Source organism: Bos indicus x Bos taurus, chromosome 27 (genome assembly GCF_003369695.1).
Source record: "Bos indicus x Bos taurus breed Angus x Brahman F1 hybrid chromosome 27, Bos_hybrid_MaternalHap_v2.0, whole genome shotgun sequence".
NCBI lineage: Eukaryota > Metazoa > Chordata > Mammalia > Artiodactyla > Bovidae > Bos > Bos indicus x Bos taurus.
In genome coordinates, this window is record NC_040102.1 from 35,604,972 (window position 1) to 35,614,272 (window position 9,301).

Here is a 9,301-nt window from a genome sequence, read left to right on the forward strand (position 1 = left end):
GTGGTGCCCGACTCTGTGCGACCCCATAGATGGCAGCCCACCAGGCTTCCCCGTCCCTGGGATTCTCCAGGCAAGAACACTGTAGTGGGTTGCCATTTCCTTCTCCAGTGGAATACTACTCAGCCATAAAAAGAACAAAATGCTGTCATTTGCAGCCACATGGATGGACTTGGAGGGTATTGTGCTAGTGAAATGAATCAGAGAAAGACAAATAACTGCACGATGTTACTTACATGTGGAATCTGAAAAGTGACAAACTAGTGAATATAACAAAAAAAGATACAGACTCAGAAGAGAACAGACCAGTGGGAAGGGGGAAAAGGGAATATAGGAGTTGATGAGGGGAAGGTAGAGACCACTGGGGGCTAAAAGATGTATTGTACAACACAGGGAATACAACCAATACTTCGTAATAATTGTAAATGAGTGTAACCTTTTAAAATTGTATAAAAAATTTTAATGAAAAAAAAATGTGACTGCTTTGCAAAAAAAAAAAAAAAAAATACTTTCCAAAAAGATCATCTGCCTGTGTTTTGTTGGGAAAGTATTAGTCGCTCAGTCATGTTTGACTTGTGACCTCATGGACTGTAGCCCTCCAGATTCCTCTGTCCAAGGGATTTCCCAGGCAGGAATACTGGAGTGGGTTGCCATTCCCTTCTCCAGGAGATCTTCCTGACCCAGGGACCGAACCCAGGTCTCCCGCATTGCAGGCAGATTCTTTACCATCTGAGCCTCCAGGGAAGCCCCAAATGTTGGGAAAAGGGCACATAGAGGCAAGAGGCTGGCCTTGGCGTGTGTCCTGGTGATGGTAACCCAGAGGAGCTGTGGGCTGACTGGGAGGTGAACGCACGCTTCTCTTGGGGCTAGTACCCAGTATAAATTTACTCCACAAATCATGGGCTCAAGAAACAGCCCATCGCTTTATTTCTCTAAGCGATCTGCAACCTCCCTCAACCTTTTAAGTCAGTTTCGATTCTTTTCAGACCATTAAAAAAAAAAAATTCCGGCGTTCACAGCATCCCGAAAGTGAGGAAGGATCTCCTGCCTCAGCACTGTCTTCCCCGAATTGATGCTTGAGGTCCAAGCCTGCCCAGTCCCTTCTGAGACCCAGGCTCTGCTTCTCCCGCCCCGTCCTTCCAAGCCTATCAGGGAGTCTCGAGAACCCTTCAAAGCTCTAACAGACGTGGCACTTCCTGTTCACCCCCAGACTTCACACGCATTCCATCCCGGGTCCCGGACCTCCTATCACTGGGTGCCCACAGAGCACAGGTCCCCACCCCCAGGGGGCCAGGACCTCTCCATCCTTCCGCTCTGGGCATCTTCAACCTGAAAAACCCCCAGTGGGATTGGCCAGCTCCTCCCCTGTGCAAGCCTGTACTTGCTCCTCCCTTGGGGTGAGGGAAGTCCAGCTCCCTTGAACACAGAGCCCCGCTGCCCCTGAGGGGAGGTGGGAAATCCTGCTCATTCCTTCCAAAGGCCCCCACAGCCTGGAAAACAAGAGGGGATGGACTCCTGAGTCAGGTGGTATGGCCAGCACTGTATGGAGGGAAGGAGGCCCCTCCCCCCATCACCCCCAGAGGTGATTTCCCCGACTCCCTGCCTGATGGGGGGAAGCCTGGCATCCACTTTGATCTCTTTCTGTTATGGTTAAGGTCATCTGCCCTGACCCAGGGAACAGGGGTGGCGGGCTGCTGTCAGGGATCCTTCCCAAGTGCGATGCCCAGCTCCGGAGCTACGTTTCTCTGGAGGAGGTGCCTTTAGCTCTGCATGGTCTGGGGTCAGCCCTGGACCTGAGTCTGCACACCCCTGGGTGTCAGGGCTCGCTTAACTAGTCACAACCCAGTGCTCCATGAAGCTTACACTTAGCACAGGGGTCCCACGAGGAAGAGAGAAGTGGGAAGAGCTTCTCACCCCAGGAAACAAGCCCCCAGAGTCTGCCAGCAAGGAAGACAGCCAGCATGTTTGAAGGATGTGACCCAGCTCAGCCAGCTCCGAGGAGGTTCAGGCAGGAACATTTCTCCCCTCTGGACAGTCTCTTCCTAGAAACCTCTTCCCCAGCTGAACAGACTTACACAGTTTACTGGAAAGACCTCTGAAATAGGAGTTGAGAAACTTGAGCTGCTATCCCATTAAATGATCTTTGAAGATGACTTCTCCTGTCTGGTCCTCCGTTCCCCCATCATTATGCTGCCGGTGAATTTAAGGTTCTTTCTTGGTTGAGAAAGAATGCGGAGACTAGCAGAGAGGTTAAGAAAGTAAAGTGTTAGTTGCTCAGTTGTGTCCATTTCTTCACAACCCCATGGACTGTAGCCTGCCACACTCCTCTGTCCATGGAATTCTCCAGGCAAGAATACTGGAGTGGGTTGCCATTCCCTTCTCCAGGGGATCTCAGGGATGGAACCCAGGTCTCCTACATCGCAGGCAGATTCTTTACCATCTGAGCCACCAGGGGAAGCCCTAAGAAAATACAGTGAACATGTATTTAAGCAAGGACTTCCCTGGTGGCTCAGACAGTAAAGAATCTGCCTGCAGTGCGGGAGACCTGGGTTCCATCCCTGGGTTGGGAAGATCCCCTGGAGGAGGGCATGGCAACCCACTCTAGTATTCTTGCCTGGAGAATCCCCATCAACAGAGGGGCCTGGTGGGCTACAGTCCACGGGGTTGCAAAGAGTCAGACACGACTGAGCAACTAAGCACAGCACAGCTTGCTCTGAGGAAGAACAGGCGGACAGGTGAAGAGCTGCTGCCCTGGGACCCTTTGGCAAGCGCCTTATGAGGAATGTACAAAGGAAAGGGCGGAATATTCACTGGGGAAGGAGTCTGGGGGTCAACTTCCCTGATTTTCATCCCAGCTGCATTTTCCTGAGGGGAGGAGCAGGTTTATCCCTATTTAGCTTAGATCAGATGTGTCAAAGTGCATCATGGGCCCTCCTTATCTGTAAGGCTAATCTTATAATGAGAACACACTGAGCAGCAGGTTACATTCAGACTCAGGAGACCCCCGCCTTTCCCAACCTTTCTCCGTCCACCCCTGGAACCTTTATCAACCAAAAGGTGTGGCTTCCTGTCAGTCTGAAGGTCCCTGCTGACATTGTCTGCCTATGGATTCCTGCCGTGTATAACATGCATGGTTTCCTGCCCCGTGGCCCCTGCTTCCATTTCTCTGCTCATACCTAGCTGTCTGCCTGCTCTAACCGTTAGAATCCCAAGTTCCACTTACAGTAGTTAGACATCACATTAAGAGAGATGGATAAAACCGCTGTGAAAAGTATGAAGAAGTACATACACATAAATAGAAGGAACAGGAGTTCTGTTAGGTTTGAGGGCCTGCGGACATGAGTTTGAGCAAACTAGGAGATAGTGAAGGACAGGGAAGCCTGGCATGCCTCGGTCCATGGGATTGCAAAGAGCTGGACGTGACTGAGTGACTGAACAACAACCTCTTGTACTCAGATCTTTGCTCCTATAACAGACCCTGCACAGAGAGTGTAGAGGTCTCTAGGATGCTGGGAAATGATAAGAACTTTTCTTGATACAAAACTGATGTTTCCTGCTCTGTCTTGACAGGAGAGGATAGACGGCCATCTTCAGGCTTTTAAACTCTCAACCATGGTTTCCAGGAGCTTTCAACAATTTGTCCGTTTAGGCTGGGTCTTGAGATGATCCTGGTCCCCATCCCTCTGGAGTCCCCTAGAGACAGCCGCCCACCCCAGGCTGACCCCCTTGAAGCCTTCCTCCTTCCCTAGTCATGTCCAGCCCCATGCCCAGCTCTGGGGAATGAAAAGAATTGATACCGAAGGGTGTTGGCACCAAGGATCCGGGAAAGGACAGGGAACATTGGTTCCCCCAGCCAGAGCAGACTTGGACTCTAAAAATAGTTTCATGATGTAAACCCTAGAACAAAGTCCTCTTTGGCTCCAGGAATAAAAATTCTCCATTTGGAATTCAATCGAAGGCTTTGTTACAAATACTGTACATGACAGAACCTATGAATATCTCCAGCTAATTGCTCCCAGTTTTGTAATCTCTGTGGCAAGAATTCCAGCCAGGTCAATTACAGGGAGTGGGCGTGCTCTACGAGGGGGAGGGGGACCCAAGTTCCTGTAAATCAGGTCGTGTTTGGCTTGGTACCCAACTCAGAAGCCTGTTGTGTGACTTGCTCTAAATGCTCTGCTCCCGACCCAAGCCTGTTGGATTCTCAGTCTGTCGTGGTGGGGGGCGGCAACACAGACTGGGGAGAGGACACGCACTTCACCGAGGCTTCGGATGAGGCAAGGCCTCAGACCGCAAGCAAGTTTTCGTGAGTTTGGTTAGATGCAAGAAGGGGTTGCTGAAAGCCCCAGCTGTATGCTTTGTAAATTGGATCAATCCAAACCCACCATCTGGTTCCTATTAGGGAAGCTCCAGGCCTGAAGTGGGGTAGGTGGCTCCATCCTCCCCAAAGGAGGCCCAAGCTCCTCACCCTCAGAAACATCGAGAATTCAGAAAATGGCGGCCAAATCATTTGGTCCATGGCTCTGGCCCAAGAGAAGAATTACTTACCCTCCCTAAGTGTAAAACTTTATGAAAATAAGTCTGCATCAGTTCTTCCATGATGTACCACAGGTTGGGGCTGAGTGACTGAGAATTATTTATCTGTTGCTCCAGGAATCATCTGAAACAGCTAAGGTTCGTGAAGGTTAATGATATTAACGTTTAGAAATATTCTCAGGTTGGAGGGGAAAACAGACCGTCCCACCCACACATAGATTGGAGGGCAAGTTACACACAAGCAGAGCAGAATGGTACTTAACCCAGCTCCTATGTTGCTCAGTCATGTCCAACTCTGAGACCCAGTGGCCTGTAGCCCTCTGGCTCCTCTGTCCATGGGATTTCCCAGGCAAGAATACTGGAGTGGATTGCTATTTCCTTCTCCAGGGGATCTTCCTGACTCTGGGACTGAATCCCATTGCAGGTGGATTCTTTACCATCAGAGCCACCAGGGAAGCCCAGCCTGGCTCCATACTGTTCTTTAAATGAAGTTGAAAATTCCCCTTCAGATCTTAGTCCCTGGTTGTGTTGGTTTTGTTTGCTTGCTTGGTTTCTTTTCTTTTTTTAAACAAACAAAAAAAAACTTTTTATTTTATATTGGAGTGTAGCAAATTAACAGTGTGGTCACACTTTCAGGTGGACAGCAAAGGGACTCAGCCATACGTATATATGTGTCCATTTTCCCTCCAAACTCCCCACCCATCCAGGCTGCCACATAATACTGAGCAGAGTTCCCTGTACTATACAGTAGGTCCTTGTTGATTATCCATTTTAAATATAGCAATGTGTGCATGTCCACCCCAAACTCCCTAACTATCCCTTCCTCACATTCTTCCCCCTGGCAACCATAAGTTCATTCTCTATGAGTTCTGTTTCTGTTCTGTAAATATAAGATCATTTGTATCATTTCTTTTCAGATTGCACATATAAGAGATATCATGATATTTCTCTTTCTCTGTCAGACTTACTTCGCTCAGTATGACAGTCTCTAGGTCCACTGGTTTCTTTTCTAATTAATTATTTTTAATGTGCAAACTTGTTCATCAGGAATTTTTTAAGGGACTACTATATTCCAGTACTGCTGCTGCTAAGTCGCTTCAGTTGTGTCCGACTCTGTGCGACCCCATAGACGGCAGCCCACCAGGCTCCCCTGTCCCTGGGATTCTCCAGGCAAGAACACTGGAGCAGGTTGCCATTTCCTTCTCCAATGCATGAAAGTGAAGTTGCTCAGTCGTGTCCGACCCTCAGCGACCCCATGGACTGCAGCCCACCAGGCTCCTCTGTCCGTGGGATTTTCCAGGCAAGAGTACTGGAGTGGGGTGCCATTGCCTTCTCCATTCCAGTACTAGCTACTAGGAATTTAATAAAGAGCAAGACTGGCCAGGACACCTGCCTTCTTGGAATTTACCATCCAATTGGATAGAGGTGTTGTGGGAAGCAGAGATCCTCAGAGGGCACCAGGAGATGCTGCCTCGTAGATGGTGGCTTACTTTGTTTGGAGGTTTGACTTTGCTTTGTTTTAGAAGATTGGCCACTGATGATGGTCATTCGGGTATAGTGCTTTCAATGTGATCTTTACTTGTTTTGTTCTTAATCAATGACATCTTGGGCCATAACCAAAACCTCCTCTTGGCTAAAACTGCATGAATGATCCATCCCAAATTGCTTGGAAATGTCAGGAAGACAAGCACATTGGCTACTGTCACCAATTCAAGTCAGCACTCACTCGAGAATAACCCATCAGCGACCTCTGAGGCCAAACGCCATGGACTGTGGTCGCCTCTTCATTGCCAGGCTCTGCAGTGGTCCCTGGAGAGCATTCGTCTAGGTGGCTGCCCTGGGCAGGGGTCTCTTCTTCGGGGTGATGGCATCTTTGCAGGGACTGAGCTGGCATCTCATACCAAGAGTTTAGATCTAAAATGAAAGGCACTTAGAGGGAAGGTCTGCACAAGACTTTTCCAAAAACATCAGTTACAGGCGTGCAGAGAAGCTCCTGATGGGAAGACATGGAAACTGTATGCTGATTGAACACTCTCCCCAGTGTTTTCTACACAACCTGGGGAGAAGCTGCTCTTGAGACAGACCCTGGAGGTCACAGCTGAGAAATCGCCATTTAACCAGACCCCCCAGGTTAACCTGGCATTCTACCAGCCCTCCTTCCCTCCACATCCCAGAGCCTTTCCTCTGGGCCTCCTAACTGTGCATTCGCTTCCTTGGAACCTCAGAAACCAGCTTCCAGGCAGATGGTGAGCCTGGAAAGAGTGGCTACCTGAAGGCGCCATGTTTGACCAGCGATCACTGGGGCTTGCTCATGAATGCAGTGTGGGCAGAACACGGGCCATCTCCTAAGTTTCCAGTCAACAGCATCATCTACCCCTCCATCTTCTGGAAACCTAGATGTGGGGTTTTTTTATTTACCTTCTGAAGAAAATCAGTTCCAAGCATAGAATTGGCGGGATTCCTAAAAGCTGTTAATATTCATCCTTCACCATGTTATAAATCTTCTCTAATGCGTCCCCTTATGAGAGCCAAACAGACAAATTTCATATTCCTCTCTCCTTCCTCTTCTCCCTTCTTTCTTCTCTTCTGCCTCCTCGCCTCCCTCTCCCTGCTAGCAGGGGGGGAGCGCGAAGGGACACATGGGCCTCCGACTTTCTGTTTGTGCATAGGAATTACTCTCAAGGCAACAATTTTCCCAACAACGATGTAATTATGAAATATTACCCAAACACATTGGGTATTATTGAATGTGCCATTTCTGGATCCTGGCCAAAGGCTTTGGCAGAAATGGGACTCAGAGGAGGAGAGGAGGGAGAAAAATTATGCACACGTCTCCCTTTCCGCCCTGCTGTTGAATTAAACCACATGTAAGTTTTGTAGCCGCGCACAGCAGAAAGGAACAGCTCCAAAACACATGTTTCGGAGCAGAGATCTTGTCTAGGGGATTTTGAAAATTAGCGGCTGAAACAATAGAACATGAAGTCAGGGCATGTGGAAGTGATTGAGGGCCGCTGCCATGTACAGTAAGAGCTGTTAATCAGCGCCTCACTACTGGCTGCTCGGAGACAGGATTTGAGTAAACATGGAGCTCTGCTCACTCACTAAGCTGAGGGTCATGAGGACCCCGGTGTCAGGGATCCCATTTACCCTTGGGAGGGAGGCAGAGTTAATGACACGATGAATTCCTTAGCAAAGCAAGCCCTAGATGGATGCTAGGCAGAAACCTCATCCACAGGGTAGTAATTACATGTGCTCAGGGCTCCGAGGAGTCCTGGCACTTTTTCCAGCCTTGAGTACCAAGCCATTGCCAAGAAGCACCCCCAAAGCTAGGGTGTGTACGGTCTCCTTATATTTCATTCACCCATTGGTTCATTTATGAATGCCTTCATACATACGTTCAAGCAGTACTGATTGAATAACTACTATGAACACTTACTGTGGACCGTGTAAGAATCTGATCTCTACTCTGAGAAGACCTACTACCTAATGAACACAGAAAACCTATCATTACAAGCAGCTAAATTAACAATAGAACACGTGGGCTCTCCCTTGCTCTCTTTTCGAAAGGTCAAAGCATTGCGGATGGTAGTGACTAGAGGGCATGGCCACCACCGTGAGCCTTCTCAACAAGCCTGGGAGGCAGGTGACCCTGGAGGAGCTGCAGGAGTGGGAGGAGGAGGAGTTGAACTTGGGGCCACTCTCTGTGCTCACGCAGTCGGTCAAAAACAGCACCCAAGGGCTCATCAACCACCAGAACAACAGAATGCTCCTGGGCTGGATGAGGGCGTTCAACACATGTGAGAGAATTTGAAGGAGATGTGGACCCAGGTCCCCAAGAGTGGCAAGGGCAAGAAGTCCAAGCCAGTCAACAAGGACCACTGCATCTCAAAGATGCTCCTGTGCAAGTACTCGGTCACCATAGTCTCACAAAACCCACACATTGCTTGCAAGTAGAGGCCCCCCTCCCTGCCATCAGAACTTTCCCGCTTGTTTTGTGAAGACCTGCCCTTTGTACTTGGGATAATAAAGTCCTGAGTTTAAAAAAAAAAAAAAAAAAGAAGACATGACATCAGGAAACATATATGGTGGAAAGTAAAGGAATAATGCAGACAAGAAACTTTCAAGGCATTTAGGAGAGGGTGCCGAGATTGCTGTGGTCCAGGGTCACCTGAAAGGGATGAGGTTGGAGCCGGGCTGTGGATGGGAGGGAAGGATGAGAAGGGGCACTCCAGGGGAGATAGGCCAGCCTGAGTGGGGCTGAAGTCCTTCTTTTGTTCCATTCACATGTAAAAACCATGCAAAAGCTCCACCATCCAGGACAGGGCTGAGCAGAGGAGGCTGACACTGACAAGAGCTGCCAGGAAGGATGGCCAGTGATGCTTCCATTCGGATGGGCCCTACTTTACTCTGACTGGTAAACTTTGTAAGAGGAGGAGCTTAGGACCCACAGAGAGACACCAGAGGTGCACAGGCACTGAGCAATTATCTTGAAGAAGCAGCAAGAATGGGGCAACTGCAAGCCAAGGAGAGGGCTCTCAGGACACACCACAGCTGCTCCCACTCTGGTCTTGGACTTCTGGCCTTCAGAACTGTGAGAATATTAAGTACCACTGTTTAAGCCACCCAGTCTGCGGTATTCCATAACGGCAACCCTCACAGACTAATACATATGGCTTTTCTCATTGCATTTGCTGATGTAAAATATATTAACAAATTTTACAATGTTAATTCATACTTGTGTTCTAAGGATAGACCAAAGTGATTTAGGATG

At 48.9% G+C, this 9,301-nt stretch overlaps 1 pseudogene; it reads left to right on the forward strand.

The window, feature by feature from the left end:
- Window positions 1–8,131: 8,131 nt before the first annotated feature.
- On the forward strand, window positions 8,132–8,484 carry LOC113884950 (annotated as a pseudogene).
- The last annotated feature ends 817 nt before the right edge of the window (window positions 8,485–9,301 follow it).